The sequence below is a fragment of the Ambystoma mexicanum genome, chromosome 5q (assembly GCF_040938575.1).
Source record: "Ambystoma mexicanum isolate Mex_15411 chromosome 5q, UKY_AmexF1_1, whole genome shotgun sequence".
NCBI classification, from domain to species: domain Eukaryota; kingdom Metazoa; phylum Chordata; class Amphibia; order Caudata; family Ambystomatidae; genus Ambystoma; species Ambystoma mexicanum.
This window is the reverse complement of record NC_090933.1, coordinates 1227865491-1227891600: the sequence shown is the minus strand read 5'-3', so window position 1 is coordinate 1227891600 and position 26110 is coordinate 1227865491.

Sequence of the window (26110 nt, the reverse complement as noted above, 5' to 3'; positions counted from 1 at the left end):
TAAGTGTATAACGTTTGGTACTTCTGGTACAAATACATTTGGTGTAAAACCACCTTCATCACCGTTTCCTTCTAGAACATGTCACACCGTTTTGCTGCCTCTCAAAATGTACAGTCAGAATTTAGATACCCAAAAGTGTGATTTTTGTAATTTAAACAGTTTTAAGTGGTGAGTTATATTTCTTTTACAAAATGTTTCTTTGTGAATGTCCAGCCCCAAATGGCTGTTTGTCTCCGCCTCCTTCTGGCTCTCTGCAGTTAGAAGCAGTCTCCTCACATTTCCTCCAGAGGCCCAGGCCCTTTTACGACTCTTCACACTTAGCCTTCCTTTGACTGGAGGAAGTCCATTGTCTTCTTCCCCTGGCAGACCAAATTCTCCTCCCCTAATCTAATCATCACAGAGGTGTGATTTCCTGGTGGAGTGAGCAGAAGGGAGATGCCTGACCTCTGTGGGGGGAAGCTGTTGGACTGGCTTAATTCCTTTCAGTCAGGCTTAAATTCAATGTCATTTTGTTAAATTTTTTTCTTGCTTTAAAACAAACTTGTAATTTCAAACAAGCAACTAGAACAGATTCTAAACCATGGGATTTAAACAGTTACAACCTAGGTTACTCTCAATAACAGGTCACTTAGTTTTCAGACATTAGATTTCAGTTGTGCAAGTTTAAATTCTATCATGCGATCTACTGACAGCTGTCATACAGGTGGCCATGGGTACTGCGCCCAGATTTTGACAGATTTCACAGGCAGGCACATTTTTGCTGTTAATGTTTTGATGACAAATTCAGCTTTTCAGAACATTGACTGTTCATAATGATTTCTTGGACTACGTGACTTGTAGCACCCAGCAAAAATATTGGATGTTTGATGGTGTTTTGTACCGGCATTCTGCAGTTTCAGCAACCAAGAAAAAGATTTACAAACCAAGATTTTGGATTTCTTTCAGCAAAGCACTGCTTTTCATGCAGGCTCCATTTTTACGTGCTGGGCAGCCCAGTGACATGTTTCAGGAGTGAGATCTCTGTTCCACCACTGACAACATGCATGGTAGATTTGGCAGCCATCTCTTTGTGCTTTGTAGAGTGCAATTTTCAAAGGTTTTGGCGCGCACAAGGGTTTTCGTGGCCATTTTGATAATTCTGGCACCACCTGAACACAGTGATGCCGCAGGGCAGAGCGTAAGTGGGTTAATACACCCTACAAAATCGAGACACTGCAAACTAAAGGTTATCCCCAAAAGAACTATTAAGATCTAGGAGTTCCCAGATCAGTTAGGGGTTGTTTTTCTATAAATGTACATTGTTTTTTTTTAAATCTTTGATTGAATATATTGCTTTCTTGTGCTTTGCACTAACTGATTTTTGTGTTTGCTTTATGTTGCCGTAGATAGCTATCTTTTTATATCAGTGATTGTATTCACTTAAGTATGCTGATACACATTTTCATTGGATTTGTTTGATCTTTTTGATACATGAATCAAACTTAAATGTTCTGTATTTGGTTTGCGAGCAATATTTGGTTGACAGTGTGTGACATGGGGGTCTTGATCACCTTTAGTTGTTGACTATATGAAAGCAAGAAAGGACACACAGCCTAGGGCTGAATTTTGGAGATGAAATATAAACAAGGGTGACTTGAGTCTTATGCTTGTATTAAGTGTAGCCTGAATATTCTTGCCATAATGTTGTACTGCTCAGAAATCTGGATATTAGTAACAACTTCTGGTTGAGACAGTTGACATTTTCAAGATGGTGACCAATTTTGGATTTAGCATGATAAATATCAAAGGGAGTAATATTGTTGCAACTTGGGCTTCTTTCCATCAAGGCCCTAACTATTAATATATATTAATGTTAATATATTTTCATACAATATGGTTTGTTCCATCTCATACTCTACAGGCTATGTAAAGGGACTCACACATAAATGATCATGTTGAGGGTCCCTTTGCCAGCCCTTGTATAGAGATCCTGCATGATTCTAAAGTGAACATCAATGACCCAGAGGACTCATGCCTACTTAAATAACCTGTAAGGCAACTACTACATGTATCAGAAAGGTCATTTTCCCAAAATATATATTTTTGAATTTCCAAGCCCGAGGGTACAGGAATTATTTGAAATGTAATTCTATAAAGACATTAGAATTTATGGGGCATGGCATAAAATGATGCATGAATAGAGGACAGCATTTGCAGTGACAGGCTAACTATTGGTACACTATGCTATGTATCAATGAAGTGTACAGATATGATTACATGAAACACACTAATATATTTTGGGTGCAATTATATTCTCCCATTATAAATTGTGTGTTGTTGTTTTACTTTAAGGAGGAGTTTAGGTTGTATTTGGAAGATTGTTAAAAGATGATATTTTTTATATATTTAACATAGGGTAGCGGTCAGCACCCTGGAACTGGGGTCTACCAGCCCTTTAAAATGAGTAGCAATACCGTTGAGATGGATGGGGATGCAGATTTTAATCAAACATCAATAATTCACACGGCACAAATAGCTTGGCAAAGTTTGTCTGTTTTAATGCAAGTAACTAAAACAGGGAGTACAACGAACATCAGCAATCGCTCGATGCTCAATTCTCAGAGGCTGATTCATCGAATTATTTGCACCGAAAAACAGGAATTTGTGCACCATTCTGCCCATAAAATCCCCATTTGTTAAACAGGGATTTGCGCGCAGAATGGCGCACAAATCCCTGTTTTTCGGTGCAAATAATTCCATGAATCAGCCCCTCAATCATTTCATATAAAAGCTGGGTTCTTAAACCCTAAAATGGTCATAGCCGACATGCTGACCTGCGTCATTACCAACGTCATCCTACGGGGCAAACTTTTAAAAACCTATTGGGAAAAGAAAGTGGTTCTAAGTGAATAACTAAACATAGGTGTTAAATCTGTATAGAGTAACAAAGATAAATAACTGGATATTTCGCATCAGGTGGGGCAACTAAGCCCTCCCTTCAAAATGGCCACTATGAACGTCACTAAATGTACAATGTACCATTGGCTACACAAACTATAGGACCCCCCAACTACATGGTTCTCTATAATTGGTTGGCTACTCACCCCCATCAATAACTTTCCACCTAACTGAGCAGCATGCAGACTGAACAACCAGGTGCGGGTGAGCTTGTCTCGAAACTAGCTTTGCACTAATTAAAAGAACACTCCGTCATCACCTCAATGTTTCAGTGTCAATTAGTGTTTGAAGTTGGCCTTGAGTCTGTACTCTGCTCTGGGATTTTTTAAGGAGTATGGGTACTGTCTGGCTTCCGTGCGTATGTGTGATCTCCTCGTGCATCCAACTTTCTTCCATCATGTTACTGGACACCACGAATTGAGTCTTTCTGTGTATTTGATTTTTTTCCCCCCAAGTCATCTGACGTCTTTTGTTTTCACTTGACCCTCTCGAACAGGAGATGCTGTTCTTTCTCATTAATTGCATCTAATGTCAGCCAATTCTAGTTCTGATACGACCTTTGCCCTTTGGTTCATCCAATGCCTTAGCTGAAATATATTCTATTTAATTCAATTACTTTTATAACTGTGACACTGAATTGATGCCTTGCCCATTGCTCAAGACTGCTATATATGTAGTGGAACATTCATTCTTTATTCAATCCATATGTATCTATGAGGTATATATGTATATTTTGGCGCTTGCCGCGATCTATTCACTATAAGCATTTTTCTTAGCTTCATGATTGCTTTGCTGCTTGTATCTGTACACATTTAAACTAACTACATATCTTCATCATGTTTATGGCATAAGTCTCTTCATCTTGATCCCAAAATGTCACTTATCATTGGTACTTCTTTGTTTCTTCATAAATCTTCTGCCTCTCTGGTCTTGTTATCTTCTATCTGGAGTTCTTTTCAGTTTTCTATGATGTCACCATTCAACCTGGTCATTCAGTTTCTTTGTTTCATCAGGAATCATATAAATGGCCGTCATATTGTCTTGGATGTAGGTCTGGTTTGCTTAATGAATACTTCACTTCCCATATTCATTTAGGTATAGGCATTCTTAGGGGTACTGCAGAGTTGTTGCTCTTCTTCTTGCCTTCTGATTGGTGTAGTATATATCACATGCTTTGGTTCATACTTCTCAGGTAATGTAGGCGGGTTAGGCGGAGTAGGGGTACTTGGCTCCTCCTCTACACCCTAAAGTTAAGCTGAGTGCCTTGAGACATAGGAAATTCAATAATTCTGCTGCTAATAACTTTTGACTTGGTGGACGATTTGAATAGCATTTTTTAAACAAAATGTTTGTCACGCCTACCCCGCATAGAGAAAAAGTTTGATTTTGGTAAAGTCGAAACGCAAAACCATTAGGTGGATTTGGAGCAAATAAGAAACAACTTGGGCACAACATGTTGATTTCTGGGACAGGTTTGGGGGTAATTCCATTCAGGGGTTTTACAAATATTTGATGGAGAAGAGGGTGCCCAATGATCCCAGAAAAAAAGCTATATCCCCCATATTGCTTAGCAACAGAGAGGCTGAGATGCATTTCAGAAATGAAAAAGCAGCAATTGGTTCCCAAAAGTTCTATTCCTAATAACTTTTGACTTGCTGCATGGATTTAGATGACATTTTCCACACAGTTTATCAAAGCCCCCACACACACCCAAACTGCACATTTTGGGAACAATATGTTATGAAATGAAAAAAGATATTAAGAAAAAAGAGATTTTCAGCCCATTTATTTTAACATAGAGAAAAAGTGCAGTTTTTGAATAGCTTTAGCATGAAAACTGCTTGGCAGATTCGGACCAAATACGAAACAATTTAGGCACAAAGCATTGGCTTAATTTCCCTCACTGGTTTGGAGTACAGTTATCAAGTAGTTTTGTAAATATTCAACAGAGACGTGGAGTACCCACATTTCCGAAAACCTTCACATATATCGCCCTTGGTGGTATGCATGGATTTACCTAAAACTTGTCCCAGAATCGAGTCCACATTTCATGCTTAAGTTGTTTCTTATTTGTTCCAAATCCACCCAGCAGTGTTTCTGCTTCGACTTTGCCAAATTTGGACTTTTCCTCTACGGGAAAATGAATGAGAGTAGGCAGAAAACATTTGTTTTGACTTTTTTTTATAATTTTCTTCAATTCCTAATGAATCTTTCCCAAAAGGTGCAGTCTAGGGAGGGAGGCTTGTGAGATTCCTGTGGATCCTACCGAAATAAACTGAACATGTACTATCTGTAACTGACTCCCAAACCAATCCCCAAATACCCAACTTCACATGGTGTGTTTTTTCCCACTCCCGACCTCTAGATTGAGGTGATTACTTTACATTACAGTGTACCATTTAGACCTTGAAGATCGCAATGTGTAGGAGTGATGCAAATAAATGCCTTTCTGAGCAAGACTGCAAATCATGTATGACCAACCAGACACAGATAATGGGGTATCTGCAGGAGGGGCTATGAAAGCTCTAATGCTATGATGTTTTTCAAATGCTTCATGTCATCTCTGCCTGAGGAAGTGGAGACATTCCACAAAAGCTTGCAAATATGCAAAATAAATGACTTTGTTAGCCTAGTTAAGGTATCTACTTGTTTTCTTCTGGATCAACTATATATACTCATGGCATTCTTTGCACGGTGCAAAGTGACTTTTCACTGGTGTAAAGTGGGTTTGCACTGCCAACAAACACCCTGATTCATGTAGAAGTGTAAAGTGTATTGTAAAGTGTATTTGTGCAGTGCACATTCACTTTGCACTGCAATACTACACTGTGCAGTGTTCCAGGGTGGAACAGTGCAAAGTGTTGTTTTGATGTGCAAAGTGGCTTTGCACTGCTAAAATACACTTTACACTGTTCTCACAAATCAGGGTGTTGGTTGGCAGTGCAAAGTCACTTTGCACTAGTTAAAAGTCACGTTGCACTGTGCACGAAATTCCTTGAATCAAGCCATTATTACCAAATCTAGAGGACTGTGCAATAAAGCCTGAAAAAAAGGCTGTCACGGGTTACTCAATTCTTCGTAATGAGCATTTCTGGATTGTTTTTGCTGAAAGATGTTCCTCTTTGCATGGAAAAGCATTCTGTCCTATCTGTGTATACTACAACAATGAGTAAAAACACTTCTGTACGTATGTTGATATAGTATACACTTTAGAAAGTTATGCATTATATTCCAGACTGCTGGAAGTTCATAGAGCTACCTTAATTAGTTATTTGACCGATATGTGAGTCAATGAACTTTGCTATATTTCCCAAAATGTTAAGTTTACTTGTAATTGTGTGCGAACAGTGTTTTTCTAGCATCTCCGGCATGAATTATGTCCGATTCAGCTCAACTTCTCTCTCTTTTATGATGCCACTTCTCTACTCTTGTTTCTCTCTTTTTGTTTTCTCTTGCCCTGACTTTTTTCTCTATATTCATTTTTCAATCACACTTTACGTCACTATATTTCATTCCTCTCACATTCAATTCTCCATCTGCCTTACTTTCATTATATTTTCTGGCTCTTGGGGTCATTGTTTATGTTGCTCTCTTCTCTGCCTTCCCTTTTTCATTATTCTCTTTTTTCACTTCCTCTCCCCCTTTCATCCCATCTTTCTCTTTCTTTCTTTCTTTCTTTCTTTCTTTCTTTCTTTCTTTCTTTCTTTCTTTCTTTCTTTCTTTCTTTCTTTCTTTCTTTCTTTCTTTCTTTCTTTCTTTCTTTCTCTCCCTCTCACTTTTTATTTCTCAGTCAGTGTCTCTCTCTCCCTATTTCACGCTCATTGAGTCTCTCTCTCACTCTTTAGTTATTTCCCCTCTCAGTGGTCAAAGTGTGTGAAAAGAAGTTGTGGAACTTATATTCCCTGCTGGCCTGCTGGCCAGTCCCCAAAAACCGCAATGCCACACACACAATCCAAACCGCCAAACAAAGACATCTGCTATTTAAGGGAATATTCACTGCACTGAAGTGCAAGTTTCAACTTCTTCTTACACGGTTTCTTATTAAAATAAAAGTATAGGCACAGTAAAACGTTAACAGTTCACGCCCACTTCGACCACTGCTCCCACTCCTATCCTCCCTCTTTCTCTGTTTCTCTCTCTCGATGTTTCCCGCTATCTTTTCTGCTTCACTCTCTGTCTTCCCCACTCCCCCGTATACCATCTGTCTGTCGTTCTCTCAGCCTCTCACACTCTTTCATTATCCATCTCGCACTCTCCCTAAATATAGAATCGCACGCCCATTTTGTCTATTTATGTTTGTGGTCTCTCTCTCTCTACCTCTCGCTCAACATTGTATCTCTCGCTCTCTCTCGCCCCTCTCTCTCGCTCCCTCTCACTTAGCATTCTATCTCTCGCTCTCTCTCCTCTCTCTCTATCTCCCTCTCTCCCTCTCCCTCTCTCTCAGCATTCTGTCTCATTCTCTTTCCGTCTTCCCCACTCACCCTCGCACCCTGTGTCTGTCGCTCTCTCACTTTCTCTCTCACCTTTATATTCTCGCCACCTGCTGTGCTGTCTGGCAATCGTCCCTGCCTGGGACGTAAGATGTTATTTTCAGCCTGACCCTGATAGCCACTAGCAATATTGAACTGTAAAACAGTATTATCAATCTTGAAGCCAGGAGCAGAGCTGCATTTGTAAACTTCTGGCAGGAGGCATATCCCCCGAGGGCTACTGCGAAAATACTTGGATGATGCAGCGATCGCTTTTAGCATTTGCTACAAAGGACTCATAAAATTGCCCATTACTGCTGTGGACATTTCCATTCCTGCTGTAATCTGGAAATGATGACCACATGAAACACTCATTTACAACTGGGGATTGGTTGTCATTTTGTATTTGTATTTATTAAGTTTATATAGCGCTTTACACCAGAGTGCTGCACATTTTAACAACAACAGGATACATTTAATAATAACAAAATAACAGTAACAGTAGAAGCAAATTACAAATTTTGAATCAGACCAACAAAACAGTATGTAGAGCAATTAGACAGAAGGGAAGGGGGAGAGTAGTGGAGTAGAGCTGGGAGGAAGGGGGAGGATGGGTAGGTGGAGGAGGAGGGAAAAGGAAGGGGTGAGGATGGGGGTCGCGGGGGAAGAGGAGGGAGAGGATTAAGGGGAAGAGGGAAAGGGTGGGAGAGGGGGCGCGAGAAGGGGGAGGGGTATCATGGCGGGGAATGGAGAAGGAGAGATTTAAGGGACGTGCAGAATGAGGAAAAGGTATGAATAGAGCGGAATGAGAGAGGTAAGGAGTTCCAGTGGAGGGGCCTAGGAGTTGGAAGGTGCAGAAACGGGAGGACGCACAATGGGAGGGAGGAGCAGGGAGGAGAAAGTGGTCAGTGGAACGAAGGGAGCAAGAGGGAGTGTAGAAAGAGAGAAGGGAAGAGAGATACGGGGGAGCAAGATCATGGAGAGATTTGAAGACTAGGCAGAGAAAATGAAATTTAAGTTGGGAGTGAAAGGGAAGCCAGCCAATGGAGGATAGGAAAGCTGAGATGGAGTTTCAGGAGGTGAGGAGACAGAGGGTACGGATGGCAGAGTGGTAGATAGATTTGAGGGGGGCGAGATGTGAAATAGGTAGACCAAAGAGTAAGGAGGAGCAGTAGAAGAGGCAAGAGAAGATAAGGGAGGAGATTATAAGTTTAGTGGCATGGAAAGTAAGAGAGGGGCGGACTTTGCAAATATTATAGAGGCGATAGCGTCAGGCACGAGAGGTGAGAGATATATGATGGGAAAAAGTGAGAGAGGAGTCAAAGTGAATGCCTATGTTGCGAGCATGGGTGGAGAAAGTAAGATTAGAGGGAGGAAAATGAATGAAAGGAGCAGGAGAGGGAGGGGGAAGGGAGTTGGAGGGGAAGAAAAGTACTTCAGTTTTGTCAGGGTTAAGCGAAAGAAAGCGAGAAGACATCCAGTTTTTAATGGCAGTAAGACAGGAAGAAAGTTTAAGGTGGAGATGAGGAGAGAAGGAAGAGAAGGAAAGAAAGAGCTGCAGTCATGCAGCCCTCACTCAACCTGTTGCTTTAACTCTCAGGTGTTTTAAAGTTTCAGCAATTGGTTGATGCGCTACCGTCGCCAACACGCCAACATTATTGCATTTGAGAGCAGATATGAATGATGTAGGATTTGAGGAGTGAGTGATACACAGCCTGTGTGTGTTGTCTGGCCATTTACCCACCCACTGCCCACTGATAGCTGTGCTAATACGACCATGCAAACAATCCTGCCCACTCCCCTCGGATCAGCTAGCTCCATCATACAGAAACTTCAAGCTGTGAGCTGGATAGGTCCTGCCAGTGTTATTTCATCTGAGAGGCAATGAGTTGTCGCTATAAGTGAGAGGCAATGAGTTGTAGCTTCTGGGGATAATACAAATGTCATAACAAACTGTGCCTTCACTTGTTTTATAACCAATATTTTTGTAATTGCACTATTTTGTTGCACTGAAGTTCTGTTAAAAACAATAGTTTTAGCTTGTGTATAGGGATTAGATAGGCGTTAGACAAAAACTCCAAACACTGACATTATATGCCCTGAAACTCACACAATTGTCCTGCTATTGCAATTTATTGAATAATGTTTTCCTGATGTGTCTACACTGCATTGTAGTGTTGCACTGTGTGTACTACTTCTGCCTGTACTTTCTGTGTACTTGCCTCTGAACCCCCTCCCTTGTCACTTCTCCACCGTTCTTCCCCCTTCCCTTATCTGATCCGAATGTTCTAAGACTTTCAAGATCAGACACCCCACATCCCTTCTCCCTACTTGGGGTGATACTCTTAACTTTGTTCCATGCCATACATACATGTGCATATTTACTCAACTGGAAATGCCCATATGTTGTTTTCCATGCATGCATTGACATCCCCCAGCCCCCTTTGCCAAACTGAAGATCTTAAAGAAGGTCCAGACTTTTCTTCCTGATGAGCCTAGGGAACAAATTGTGACTGCCTCATTATGGGGGCAATAGATTATTGTAATGGCATCTATCTCAGACACCCAGAGATGCTAACTCAGAGGCTTCAGATTCTTGAAAACGTGGCTGCCAGACTGGCTCTTAATGCCCCCAGACTATCCCACTCACTTGATCTTCTCCAACGCCTTCACTGTCTGCCAGTCAAAGCTCGGGTGAGCTTTAAGATTTTATGCACGGTTCACTGTGCTATTCACTCTGTGGGTGCCCAATTTCTTCAAACTGAGGTCTCCCTATACCAAGCAACAAGATTACTTTGATCATCTAACCAATTTCTGCTGTGTGTCCCCCGCTTCAGGCTTGCCCTTGCCGGCGGCGTATCGTTTTCTGTGCTGGCCCCTTTATTATGGAATGCTCATCCACATCACATTAGGAGCAACCACGTCTTATCCAGCTTCCGTAAACAACTTAAAACACTGCTGCTTTGAGTGGGTTGCTTTTCCTTATGCTACCTCCTCCTACCAGCGCCTAGATACCATCAGATCCTTGCTGCACTTTACAAATATCGTTACAAAACAATACAATACAAGTATATGAAATTGGCATATTAATGGAGATCACTACAAGTTGGCCAGTGTATGGTAGAAGTGATGATAATACCATTTACTGGCACTTTTACGGGACTTGCCAAGTATGAGTGTGCCGGAACACAGTTGCCGAAATTACTGGCACTGGTATCAACTCATGCGAAATTACCTGCGCTGGTGTTTCTGTTGGAAATGTAATGACATGGTGTTAGCCATCCAGCAGACATGTCCACGCCCTTGTATTGCACTCATATGACATTGTGTGTGACGCAGAGTTCCACATTTCATGTGGATCACTTGGGTGCTATTGCTCTGATTGGCACTCCTGCATGTATGTATGTGCTGGTGAGTGTACACACAGTGCATGCATGTGCACATTGCTTGTTGGCCTGCCAAGGTGGTTTTTGTTGTGGGTGCGGTGGGGCATCACTTTCTGACAGGGACAATCTTAGCACACATGGGTGCTTCTCATGTGTTCATGTGCATTCATGCACGTTTAAACTACATTGCATGTGCATTGGTACATTTACCCATATCAACGGGCATGCGTGTGTGCACTCACTGGCCTTGCTGTGCATGCCATGTGGTGAACCGTTTTCCCATGTCCAGTATGTGCATCTATGCTGGTGGTTGCATGCAATCAGGGACTACGAGCACATATACATGTAGTTGTATTTACTGCCATCACCTTGGGACCCTGCTCCAGCCTCTCCACTCCCTATCCCTCAATGCCTTCCATGATGATGCTGGTCATCTCTTCCCATTGCATGAGGCAGAGGGGGGTACACCGTGCCTCCTCCGGTGGCACCACACTTCCTACTGTGATTTGCAGTGAGGCTACGGACCCTTGCCTTTAGGTCATCCCACCTTTTCCAACAATACCTGGTACTGTCAGCAGACAATACCCACAGCTATCACAGCTATCACAGACATCACCCTTGCCATCACTTCTGCCAATATGGCACTATTCCTCTGCACACTGGTCTTCCTGTGCTTACTCCCAAAGAGTTCATCAGAATGCTGTACCACAACATCTGACAATGCTGTGAGCTCCTCCTCTGAGAATCTAGACTTGCAGAGCCAGAGATCTGGCACCTGGCACTTCTGCTGGGATATCTTCTGGCAGTACTTCTGGGACTGGATGGCAACAGGTACTGAGGAATTCAGGGTGGTTTGTGTTTTTAAACTGGCCAAGGCCGGCCTTCCTTTTCCGGCAGTGATGCTATTTCTGCACCGGTATTACCAGCAGTTTGGATGGCGATATTGGTATTATCGGCGCTAATCTATCAGTCATACTGGGATGCCACTATTACTGTCACTGGTCGGGGGATATGCGTGCGCCCACAGACCCGTAATACAGCAGTAATTCCATAGATAGCCCCGCCGGTAATGGTAACACCAGAGCCCCATAGTATGTTCCAGTAAAGTGCTTAGAGTTTTGTGGAATGCAGCATAAAACGCAATTACCTGAACCATAAATGTGATTCCCTTATATATGCATTTGTGAGATTTACTGAGAACAATCCTAGCTGTGAAGCAACTAAGCTCTGTACGTACAGAATATATCCTGGGGGTTGTAGGTAGGGTGCGGGTGGAGCAGAGGAGGTGGAACGCGTAGGCGGAACTGGGGAGGAAGTGAGCTGAGGCGCAGGAGAAGTAGGGTTGTGTAGAGCAAATTGCAGGACAATCTTTGATGACTAAGGACTTCATGAAGTGTATGCTGTATGGGTTCAGACTTATTTGTGCTGGTAACCTGTTCATGCATAGGAAAAGATATGTTCCCTATTTATTTCTTCTTCTTGCAATATATATGGGGTGAAGGTTGGTAAACATTTTGTAGTAAATTAATATTTGCCATTTTACTGGAATGGCCAGACACCAAATGTGGGCGTTAATTCACTGCAAGGCTGTAACTGAGAGTTTGTCCTTAGGACACAATAAAGACAAACAATCCATTCTGCAAAGAAATCAATACAAAATATGGATTTGCTTTTACATGTGTATTTATATTATGTCATATTCTATAAGGCAGGATGCTGGTACATTACATTATGATTTCAGAAAATGCCCTATTGCATTTGCATGGCGAAAGAGCTCCAGTTGCGTCTAAGCAGGACTTCCGCCAGAAGCGAACTCATACGGTTAAGGCTCCCAGGCTCTGTCAGTTGCATGACAAAATAGTTGGCCTGTTCAATTGGTCTGTTTTTTGGTTGTAACACTAAGAGCCACCAAGCACCAATGCTAAAGAAAAGTAAGAGAAGAAAACAGGTGTTCAGAATTAGAACACTTGCTGCATGAATTGAATGATGCACCATTTTCTTTTTCCCCTACCACTTAAACCAATAAAATTATATTCCTTCAATGTCTGCTATCAGAATTTCAGAGCCCCGACGGTGCTCTTCATCTTAAATCTAGTTGTAGTTTCCAGTTGTGATCCTGCTCTTCCAATCACTCCAGTGCCAGAGGAGGAAAGAGCGCTCCTCACATCTTCTTTCATCTTGAATAGTACGAACACAACAGCTATCTTAGCAACACTGTGAGGGCAGGCATGCAGCACCCACAACACATAATATAGAACTTTACACTCTGCATACTGATGTCTGAAATAAGATCATGTCTGTTTGTACACAATAACCCGTCAAAATAAACAAAAGGATATACAATGTGAGTCAATTTAATAGTACGTGATGTGAGTAAAGGGTTGCAAAAGTAAACAGAGTGTTTGCCGTCAAGCAGGTGCTTCTATGGTATACAAAATCATCAGTAGAAGCATCTGTCACAAAGCAAGTGTAATCCAACACAGCCTGGCCAGAAACGAATGAGCTAAAAGAAAAAAACAAATCCAAACCCAAAGGGCTAAAAATGTACATGAAGTAAGTGAATCTGAGTCAGGATAGACCAGGAAGTGGTCAGCTCTTAGGTTAAACTCAAAATATAACATTTCTTGGGAAGGTTCAGGTCTTGTTAAGCCTGAGTCCTGGACTTTGCTGGTGGCATAATGCAATAAAAAAGATGTGGCGAGTAGGTGCAGGTTGATCCAACCACTGCAAATGGATTATTTCTTATTATTCCTCACATGGATTCTCAGGGGCTATCCCTTACAGTCTCACCGGATTACCATGATTTGATTGAAAGTCAAACGTCAGAGGGAGAAAAAAACATTTGACCAAAAATAGCTTTTGGTTTTCCTACCTGTGAACATTTCTGACAACCCACTTCCCCCACACCCTTACTTACCTCTAGGTGGCACACCTCTTTGTGTACCGCCATCTCCTGCATCACTCTGTGACGCTGGTTCCCTTCACTTACGTGAATGGAAGCCAGCGCTGCAGGGTCCTCTTTTTTTTCTCCAAACTTTATTTAATAGGGAGCGGGGGGCACCCCTGCAGCCCCAGCGACCATTGTTCACTATAATGCCACTGAATGGGTGATTTATTCAAATTCCCGACTGTAGTAATTTTCGCTCAGCCGATTTTTAAATAAACCTCTACTTTTTATTTTTATTTTTCGAACAAATACACAGATTCCTCTATCATCAAAGTACCAACCTGTAGTGTGTGTAACTTTCTTGTCAATGTTTCTATGCAACTATGGGAAGTTGGGGAGGCCCCTTCCACCAGGGTTTCAAGCCTGTACAGGAGCCTCGTGGTTGTTCTGTGTTGGGAGTATTTTTAGAGCATGTACTAATCTTAGACCTATAGTTCTACATAGACAGGAGGCCACACTAAGGTCTTTACAGAGTTCTGTCTTGGCTCCTCAACATCTCCTTCTCATAGTGTTATGGTTCTAAAGCCTTCCAACCGAGGCTCTCTCTCCTTTGCAAAGTCCCACGACAAGCTTGTACCTGGGGAAAATTATCTACTTCCATCCTTCTCTGTCTGTCCTTCCCTTGCCTCTTCTCTCAGGCTCCTCCACTTCATCTTGCCCTCGTATTCACTTGCGGACCTTTCTTTTCTCCTTTCTGATACTCCTGGGGGTTATCCTATACACCTCTACACTCTAGCAGCCATTGTCTTCAACCATCCTCTAACTGTTTACCACCTTTTCTTTAGGCATCCCCTCTTATGGTAACTCTGTACCATGGGTTGGTTCTGAACCCTCTCTTTCCTTATTCTCCAAGTCTTCCTTAGCTTCTCTCACCACTATCTCCTTAAACAACTATGCAACCAGAGTTACATTCATAGACTGTCTCGTCCAAGTTCATGGGTCCTTCTCTCCCCAGTCTCGTTGTTTTCTCTCTCCTCAATCTCCTGTTTCTCTCTTTTTCCAAAACCCTGGTTCTCTCTCTCTCCTCAACAGCCTTTGTCTCTCTCAACCCATTTTCCTGGGTCTCTCTTTCCCTTATATTCATTGGCCTTTTTTGCCTAGCTTCCTGGGTTCTCCTCTCCCGCAGGTCCCCATTCCTCTGCTTATCTTCAGGGTCTTGCTTAACACAGTGCAGCCTCTTGCATCCCATTCTCACCAGCCACTTGGTCCATACTCTGCACATTCCCTTTGGTCTCTGTTCCATCCTCCTATCTCCTCATTACCATTGCCTCATGTCTCCAACGCTTGCTCCTTCATCTCTCTTTGTCACCCATCACCACAGGAGCTCATTCTCCATCTACCAGAGCCTTCTACAATGGGTCCTTCTTGTATAAGGCCTTGACACTGACTTCCAACCTTTATTGAGCCTAATGGAACTCAGATGTGTATCCCTCTGCAGCTGTTATGGGGAAGGGGTGATGGGACGCTTCCCTGCGTATTACGTGCAATTCTGATGCGACACATGGGGTTGGTGTGTTCCTCCCTATGTGAATTCCTCTCTCAGCTTGCCTCACCCTGGCCCTGGGGGTGGAGACCTCTAGCATAAATGCCCTTATGCATATGAGTGTGGGGTGTTTGTGTGGTGACTGGATGACTGCTACTGTTTCCCCTCCAAGTTCAGGCGTTTGCCCCTTTAGTGTATGATTTTTGCACCAAAGGGGTGCAGCAGTGCATGCAGTTTTGGTTGGTTCTGTGTTATCTGCAAACGCATTCTGTTCCCTTAAAAGGAGAGTGGGGCATGATATTTCCATGTGATAATTCATGGCAGCATAATGGGATATACAGTAATTTTATTGCAAACAAAACAAGAGTGGTACATAACAGAGCGGACCACAACACCGAAAAATACAGAACATATTAACTAAATATATAAAGGTTAAAATGGGTCAGGATGCGGTTGGAGTGGCTTTAAAAGGGTGGAATAAAAGGGGGTGGGACACCCCAAATAAAATAAATAAATAAATAAATTGGGTGTTTTTCGATGTTTTGTCCGCTCTGTTATGTACCACTCTGTTTTGTGGTTGGTAAGATCACATATAACCCATACTGGAGTTAGCCAGATGATTCTCTTCATGCCAGCATCTCATGGTTTGTTTTGGCACCCGGCCCCCTTGCCAGTCCCACCAGTAAGGTCCAGCAGGGGACTCCATTACACAGCCCAGTTCAGTTGGCAATCATGCTTTCTTTATAGACATTATCGTCAGCTGCACGCATCAAGGAGCCAAAGGCCAAAGTGCTCCCTTCAAGATCAGTTCCACCCAAAAGAAGTGCAGTGGCCACAGCCCGTGAAAAAAAGAAAATGTCCCCATGCTGGCCAGCCACTTAGGGATCTGTGGTTCTGTGCAAGTGTGGCGTGGAATTGTCACTTTATATCACTTACCATCCTGCACCTAGTGTGTATGCCAGTATTCAAAATGTAATCCATTTCCATGATTCTGCACCTGCAATATATCCCAGTTAGGACACTGTGGCCCTCATTACGACCCTGGCGGAAAGCGACTGACCGGAGCGCCACAGCGTAAATAGCGTTTCCGCCATTGCACGAAGGAGCAAAGTGCGGCCCATTCCGACCCATCGGGCACAAGCACCACGGCATGGCGGAAGTGCAAAGTCCGCGATGGCGGAAATGACCCCAAAACGGCCCACACCGCCGCCGTACGGCGCCCTAGGTGCAATACCGCCACCCCACTTAGCGGTCACCGCAGTGTGCGCCTACCGGAAAGTACGGTGGCCGGAAATATACGGAAACGGAAGTTAAAACATGGGGCCGGAACAGGAAACATCCCGGCGTACACCTATAAATACACTAAAACCACACAACCACTAAAATCACTACCCTGAAACACACCCCAACCCGTCAACCACCCTAGCGAAACCAAGAAAAATGGGAAAAGTAGCGAAGAAAGCGTGCGACCGCAAGCGGCAGGTCCACTTCTCCCGTGAGGAACTCACCGTGCTAACAGAGACCCTCCAGGAGAATGCTGCCGTCGTCTTCTGCACGCAAATGACCAGGACGGCACTTGCAAACAAGAAGGCCATATGGGCTCTGGTGGCACAGCGGGTAAGTGCGGTGGGGACCGCACCCCGCACCCCACAGCAATGCCGCAAGCGATGGGACGACCTGCGGATACGCGTCCGCAGCATACTCTCTGCCAACCGCAACATTGCCACAGCCACCGGGGGAGGTCCTGAATCACCCATCAAGTTGACCCCCTGGGAAGAAATCTGTGCCTCCACCATCGGAATGGAGAGCATAGAGGGAGTCGGAGGGATGGAGAAAGGAGTGCCGACATCCGAAGATTCAGGTAGGTGGGCCAGATAAAACAATGCCAAATCCACACAGTCCATCCATGTGAAGTACCATGCGTCCACATAGTGCAACAGAAACACATGTCCAGGAGAACGCCCACACACATCGGCCTGATAGCGCACGTTAAAACCCACAATAAATACATAAATAATTAAAAACCCCAAATACACGCACTACACGTGCAGCAGGCACACCCTAACTGCAGGCTGCCAAACAACTGCACCCTCACTCCACACACAAATCAAAGCACCTCCAAGGGCCCGACCCAAATCACCCTCAGGTACCAGCCCAATGCATGTGATACAATGCCATTCCAATTCCCACAGACCCATCAATAACCCTCGCCCTCCTTTACTCCACCACAGGGTCCGATCCAAACGACGAGCTACAGGACACCCCTACCAGCACACCTGCAAAGAGGGCCAAGACCAACGGCCAGAGACCCTCCACCTCAGCTGCACGCATCAAGACACGGCAGCAGCACAAATCAGGTGGCAGCACAGAGGAGGGAACATCAACAGGCACCCCAGCAGCCAGCATGCCCACAACACCACCACCACAGGTCCCCCCAATGGATGCCACAGAAGGCACTGCCTCTGGTGGCAGCAGCACCATAGGTGACACCCCATTGATGGCAGCATGCTCGGACACAGAAAACGGGGATGCCGAAGTCAGATCCATCCATGACCTGTCCCAATCCCCCTGTCTGTCCCATCCCGTACAACATGAGGATACCACGCAGGGGCACCCACAAGACGACGACTGGCCATCCCCCACAAGCCCTGTGGCAAGCCAACATGAGGACAACAGCCCCTCTGTGACACCCCCGCAAATGGCCATGGCCCAGCAGAGGCAACAGTCCCTCGACCAGTTGATCGAACAACAGCAGCAACTGGCCACGCTCCTCAAGGACCATGCCGATGAATGTGGGGGCACTAAGGCAGACATAGAAACATCAACTGAGACACTTAGGGCACAAATCGAGAGTAGCACCGAGAGCCTGAGAGTCCAAATGGAGAGTAGCACCGAGAGCCTGAGAGTCCAAATGAAGAGTAGCACCGAGAGCCTCAGGGGGGAACTGCATGCGACGGCCAAGGACGTATGTGCCGAACTTGCCGCAGTGCGCCGTGTGCTCACTGAGCTCTCGCAAACCCTTAGGGACATGCATGGACGTGAGCAGGCAGACACATCATCCGTTGCAAGTTCCGTCCAGGGCAGCCCCCAACGTAGATCTGGGAGGAACCTGCGCTCCACAGGCAGGGGTGCCCCTGATACCCGCAGAGGGGGCATGCAATAGCGACAGCCCACTGACAATGAGCATCTTTGGACACTGGTGTTCGGGGGGGAGGTAGGAGGGTGGAGGGGGTGTGTTGGGCTCACTTGGGTGGCGGGTCGATAGGGTGTTCAACATGACATCACATATGCCATTAAAAGTGCACGATCAACCAATGAGATGTGTGGACATTGATCTTTGTGTACTAGGCCATCATAGGCGTACAGTCCATGTTGTGCATGTCCCAGACACACGCAGTGCCACGAGTCCCGTGTCCATGTATCAGCCACCAGGCGTGAGTGCTAGAAGCATACATCAATGAGATGCTGACGAATGTCACGGGCCTCCGGTGCCTCGCAGACTCCATGAGGTGCTGCCACATCCCCACCCTCATCATGACCATCATCAGGTGCTTGCAGTTCAGCGTCAGGGGGCATGGGCACATTTCTACGTACGCACATGTTGTGGAGCATGACACATGCCATCACCATCTTTGCAACCTTCTCATGGCGGTACAGGAGTGCCCCGCCAGACCTGCTGAGGCAGCGGAAACGGCCCTTCAGTAGGCCGAATGCCTGTTCTATGACTACACGGGTACGTGAGTGGGCATGGTTGTAGTCCTCCTCATGCTGGTCCCGTGGGTTCCGGACTGGTGTGAGGAGCCATCTCTTCAGTGGATATCCAGCATCACCTGTATGTGGACGAGAAACGTATGATGTGGAATGCCATTGATACGTACGCACACCCCCCCCCCCTTCCTGCCAGGTCATTGGCAATTCACATACCCCACATCATCATGCATGTAATGAGACTCACCGAGTAGCCAGGATCTGTTCCCTGCGTGTCGCTCCATGTAGCGTGGTATTGTAGAGTTCCTCAAGACCATAGAATCATGGGTTGATCCAGGGAATCGGGCACAACAATGTGTAATGATCCTGTTGGAGTCACACACCATTTGTACATTCAGGGAATGAAATTGTTTACGGTTGCGGTACTGGGCCTCCATGGCATGTGGGACGACCAATTCAACATGGGTGCAGTCGATGGCACCAATGCAACCCGGTATGCCGGCAAGTGCATGGAATCCCACTTTCGTGTTTGTAATTTCCTGCTCCGAGCGTGGTAGGGAGATGTAGTCGTCTGCGTGCTGCAGGAGGGCATCGAGCACTTGCAATAGTGTCCGTGAGAACAGTGGCTGAGAAATGCCATGCAACTGTCCGACTGTGTGCTGGTAGGTGCCTGTGGCCAGGAAGTGGAGTACAGACACCACCTTCAGTAGGGGTGGGATGGCGGTTGGGCTATCTATCATGCTGACAAGGTCAGCCTGTGTCATGTCCACAATGGCGGCTATGGTGTCCCGGTCCAGACGGTAGAGGGTGTGGATCTGCTCATCAGTGAGGTTGAACGGATGGGCTCGGAGGCGTGGTATTGCGGGCTGCCTGCGTGGTGGTAGTGGCTGTGCTGGTGGGCCTTGCTGGCCCTGCCTTGGCCTCCTCCTCCTCCTGCGTCTCCTCCGTGCGGCTGGTTGTAGTTGGTGTTCGTCTTCTTCTTGGAGTTGGAGCACTTGCAGTGCTATCAGGTCCCCCAGGGCCAACATCGCGAGTCCTGCCGGTAGCATTTCGGTGTGGTTGTGGGAGGAGACTGGCTGTGCAATTTATGTGTTTTCAGGCTGTATGGCCTCCACCTGTGGTGATTCATTCCACCTGTGCAAACTGCTCTCCCCTTTGGCCGAGCACGTCACGCGCACAACGCTGCAATTCGGGGAATGGTATCTTGCTATTGCTATCATGTATTTGTACCCGATGGCCGTGTAAGATTGGTTGATATGTTCATTCTGCTGTGGTCCCATTGTTTCCCATACTATCTGTGCAGTCGCGAACAGACTTGTGAAGGGTCAGTGGAACGTAGTACTCGAGTAACGGTGGGCCCTCATGCATCACTGTACCGAGTTGCAACGACGGGCGGGGCGTCCCATTCGTGGGTGAAGGCAGTTGCCATTTTCACACACAGCCGCACTCGATGGAATAATTAGTGATTTCAAACGGCCACAGATGCCTTTCCGACGTGGTGTTGCAAATGAGGAATTCGAAGGGCGGCGCTTTCGGTTTCCAGCTAGCGGCGAGGAGATGCCCACAGGTCTGACTGCAAATATAACGTTCCATTGTTCAATGTCCTTGAGACAGGGCCCATGGCGAGGGAGCAATGATTGATATGAATAGTTTGGGATGCGCAATAGCTACGTGGGCGATGAGGCCGGCCGTTCCCAAATACATGTTACTTCACAACACTGGAATTACGGGCTGGGGCACTGTGGATTTTGCAGGCTGCATAACGCACAGACTCAATGGATGTTTCTAATGTTATGTGAGTAATTATTCAGGCGTTTTGATCCCGGGATGAGGGAATGATGAATGGATGCATGGGCAGGTGATTTGATGCAGAGTTTGCCATGTACAGGGCTTCTTGGGATCTATCCGCCTCCCCTACGCTATGTGATGCAGGGCTGCCATAGTGGGACCATCGTCTATCTGGCCTTGTTGAGCCCTCCCTGTCTCGAGGCGCACTCAGACACTTGTGTCCATGCACGTTAACATTCCCATCTGATGGATTCTGTTTTGACAGACGCATGCACAGGTACACTCGTTTGTGATGGTGTTTGCACCTCGATATAGATGTTTATGAGTCGCAAGTGGTTTTGGGGTGGTGATGATCCTTTTGAGTGGGCTAGCATGCATATGGCTGTGGATTTCGTGTGATCATTGAAGTGAGTTGTTCGAATGTGGTTCTGATGGCCATTCTGTTCTTTTTCTTTTCTTTTGGTTGACAGGTATCTCCTCCCCTTTTGCCACTGCCATCTGTATGCCACTCCTGCAGATGGATTTTACTCCCGACACCTGCTGCTTCGTGTTAATCAGTGGAGCAGCATTACGATCTTATGGGACGATCGCCAATGGCCCACATGCCCTTACGCAGTACTGGTGGCTCGGAGCAACATTTCGGCCTTTCAGCTGGACTAGTGCCTCCCCATTGGGACGGCCCTGCGGTTCTGTGCGTTTCCATGTTGCCTTTTCGTACGTGAATGTGGCTCTGTGTACCATGGGGGAACAGGGCGACACACAAGTAGTGGCTGGTCATTTCTTGCGGATGCAGCCCACAATGGTGATTGGTGTTTTGGAGTTCATGGCCTGATGGCTGTATGGGCTTGGTGACTTTGATGTGCATAAATTTCTATTCTGATTTGGCCCGTGTAGCGTTTTTCTTTGCAAGTGATGTGGCATATGCCTATTTGGGGGGCGATGTATTGTGAGGAGATCTGCATTGGGTTCCAGCTTCGGGGTTTAGTTGCGTGGTACTGTACTGGGCGCGTTTGCCTACTAAGCCCGTGAGGTCAGGGATGGGGGCTGCCTATATGACAGTTTGAATGTTGTCATGCTCTGGGGCGGGGGATTGGGTTTTATGTAACAGATGCCGGTCAGCCAGGTGGACTGGTGGAATGATGTGATTATCGGAATATTGCTGGTCACAGGTGCCTGTGTTTGCGTGCGTTTCTTGGTGGGGGACTGTGGTCATGTCCATTGGGATTGCTTCTGTATTCGTGCCATCTGTGCCCTGCAGCTCCCATTGGCCCCTCTTGTGTTTCTTTTGTTCGTTGGCATGCATGGGTGACTTGTACATTTCAATGGTTGCATTGTGACTTCATTGCACCTACGGGGGGTTGTACTTTGTGGGCAGGGAGCGGTGTACAGGCACTCAGTGGGGCCGTTTACGGTTGATTCGCGATGCCGTACTTCTCGCCATGGCGGAATGGTACATTACGCCATGCCTGATGGCGTTAGGTACATGTCCGCTAGGGTCGGAATTGGCGTACCGTTGCACCATGGTGGTGTTTGCGGTTTGGCATGGCGCGCGCGCGCGTGCTTGGTGCAGTTAGCGTTGGCGTTCACTACGGTGTCGCTAATGGCTTCGTACTTTGCGGTGACGGGTCATAGTCGCACCGAGCGCTATTCGATGGCGGTATTGCATTTCCGCCATCGTTTTTCGATTTCCGCCAGGGTCGTAATGAGGGCCCGTATGTCCCACATCATTTTGCATCTACAATAAATGCAAGCATTCCAACTGTGAGTCACTTGCATTTCCTGCCCTCACAATGTAAGCGGAAGTGATAATGTAATGATGTCGTACCCAGTGTATGGCAGAAATGCCACTTTAAATCTTTTCAATGTTGCTGTGCCCAACATAATTGACAGTGTGGCACTATCTGTCACTTTTGTGATGCTGATTCAACAATATACCATCATTAGCACTATGTATCACTCAAACAATGTAGTGCTTACATTAGCACCCTGGGAATGGGAACCAACCAATCAGGTGGCTCGGAACACAGTCTGCCACTACCAGCGAAAGCCCACGTTCTATGCCACCTGATGGCCGGCTCCCCAGCCTGCCATCTTCCTCCCATCCGACCCCCCTTTTTATTAAACCGCTCACACCAATTTCACTTACCTGTTGGCTCCAGCAGCGAGTCCCAATTCCACAGCAGCTGCTGCTGCTCGCTTTCCGTCCCTATTCCGGCCGCCATGGAAATGGAAGAGTTGCCCCATATGGAACCCTGCCTTCCTTTTTTCATGGCAGCCATTTTGGTACAGTATTTTCTTTCCATGAACGGGATGCCATAACGCATCCAATGCACGGAAATAAAATACTTTCCTTCCTTTTTTTTCTTTTTTAAACCATTCGCATTTGCATAGCATGTTCTATGGCTTCTAATGGAGATATGCCACTCAGTGGCTGTGCCCACCCTGTGGAAAAAGGCCCGACACCCAATTTAAAGGCCAGAGTGAGACCCTTGCTTTGCTCAGACCCTTAAATTATGTGGCAGGCTGTTACACACAAAATGGTCCCGCCACCTCAGGGATATCGCCTCATTACATGTCGCCTAAGTGTAGCTGCATCCCAATCACTACAGAACGAGCACATGCATGCATGACACATACACACACAGAAACACATACAACACACACAAATACAAACTAAGCCCCCTCATACAAAGATCAACATGTGCACAGACTCACATATGCACGTTCATGTAAACTCTTGCACACACATACACACACACACACACACAGACACACATACGCCCCCACATTACTCAGCATTTGAAACGTGTGCCTGCAGGCACTTATGATTAACTTACATTACCTGTTGCCTCAATCTCTCATCCATTTTAATCAGCGGTCAGCGATATTTACACTTCCCACCTGTTCTGGAATCTAAAGCAGTCACGTCAATGCTGTAGTGAGCAGCACTTGTACACTGATGCATTCCTCACATCGTTTAGTTTTGGTGCATGTGGTAGCACAACGCAGCACCATAACAAAGCCATGTGTACGCCATGATCACCAGCTAGCCTGATAAACTCAAAATGTATTATGTATATATGTACCCTAATGTATCATTGTACAACGTGTAAATACTTTTCCCAGCTGTTCACACCCTGTAACTAAGCTCCTTGCAAGCAACAGCTCCTCAATGCCTAAGGGCTGCTTTGCGCTATACAAATGTAATAAATAAATAAATAAATAAATAAAAAAATAAATAAATAAAGCGCACATTGCTACATGTAAGAACAAAAGGTGAATAGCGATATCTGGTTGTCATTGCTACTTACAAAGCACAAATACTAATGGCTCCCTTAAAATGCCTTCCGAAAGATGATAGCAATGATGACTAGTTTCACAATATGTGCGGCTATCACGAATGCTCTAATCAAGTGTCGCATTTCTGTGTGACTTCCATGGATGTGTGTGACTTCGATGGATGGGGCCGCATACTGAGCAGAGTATCTCTTTCCGTGTTTATCCTCGGCACTGCCCAGTTGAGCTCATGAAGCATGCTGATGTCACAGCACTAACGACCCCTGGTGCAGATTGTTTATTCAGGTGCTAGTGAGGAAAACCTTCTTATCACCGGATGAAGGAATATGGGGGGTGGTCCATGACGAGGGATCTGATGTGTTGGGCGCTGGGGCGAGAGTGCAGGGAAGTAGTGCAATCATGAACCCCCACAATCCAATGCGATTACTCTAGCCATGCTGGTGGCTGCTTGCGCACCAGGACATGCTTAGTGTGAACACACTCCTCAAAGACTAATGTTGGCTATCTGTGATATAATAATATCCCCGGGTTAAACAGAACACCGCCCTTATCTCACAACCTAAGAAAAGAACTTCTCACCAATGTACAACTATGATACCTCTCTGGGGGGGTTTGGCTAACTGGCCATGGAATAGGACGTGCTGCGTGAGGAGCTCCTGATGATCCGACTCTATTTTTGCCAAATTTACCTGCTGAAACTGCAACGAGCGCCTAGAACTTTGAGGATCAGGCATCGGAAGCCGCACGCTAAGTGAACTTCGCTGGAGAAGTTCATAGTCCCCGAGAATCATGAGATATACATGGTTTTGTCAGTGCGACTGTGTGGCTGCTTCGACACCAAGATGGCGGCTAACAAAGGAGAGGCCTCCGAGGAGAAACAAAACTGATTCCCCGGACCTGCGGGACACGGCTGCGGTAAATTGCCTGGAGAAGTAATAAAATAGGGTGATATGGCGGAGTGGTTGAATTCATGAGAGCGCCCGGCCTGACATACGCGAATGGAGCCTCGGCGATCTGACCGCAGGAGGAGATGACATTGGATGGTTGGGTGATGAGGCCTACGGAAGTTGAATGGGGAGTGTTAGGCTATAGCCCATCTGTAAGACAATTCGAAGTGCCATCTCGAATGTGCGTTAGGTGACCTGGAAGCCGGACCATTGTCGGACCGAGGACAGTGCAACAGCAGCACTAAAGCTGAGGCGTACAGGAGCAGTGGGAAGCGCCATGTCGGCGAAAGGGTTGAGAGTCAAGACCAAGCAACCCGCGATGGAGACTTTCACGAGAACGCAACGGAACCCCTCAACATCGGTACAGAGCACGATCGAGACCCCTGCGGAGGACGCCCCCAAAGGGGATAAGCACCAGATCCTAGAGGCTATAACGGGGCTAAGCGCTAAATGGGATTTGGCAATGGCGGATCTACGCACAGCTATGGAGAATAAGATTGATGCTGTGGGTACAGAACTCACCCTGCTACGTCAAGATGTTAGGGCACTTGCAGAAAGGACCAGCGGTCTGGAAAGTGGGGTGAAGATTAACACCGATGTTAGCACGAGCAATGCGAAGGAGATTCATGTCTTAAAACAACAGGTCGCTAACTTGGAAAATCGTGTGGAAGAGGCGGAAGGAAGGGCGAGGAGAAACAACATTCGCGTGGTTGGCCTTCCGGAGGGAGAAGAAGGCCAAGATCCCACAAACTATGTTGAAAACATGATCCTACAAGGGATCGGAGCCGGTAATCTTTCGCAGGGATTTACGGTGGAGAGGGCGCACCGCGCCCTGATGAGGAAACCCCGACCGGGGGCCCCGCCAAGACCGATCATCGCGAGGATCCTGAATTACAGGGATAGAGAAAAGATCCTCAAATACTTTCGTAAGGGCGGCACGATAGAGAGAGCATCCACCAACATCACAGCATATCCGGACTACATGATACTGGTGCAGAGGCAGAGGTACAGTTATGTAGCCGTCAAAAGGAGGCTGAGAGCAGCAGGAATCAAATATATGCTTCTGTATCCGGCACGGTTGAAAGTGCTACATAAGAACAAAGCGCTATTTTTCGATACCCCTGAGGATGTTGTCACATGGCTGGACC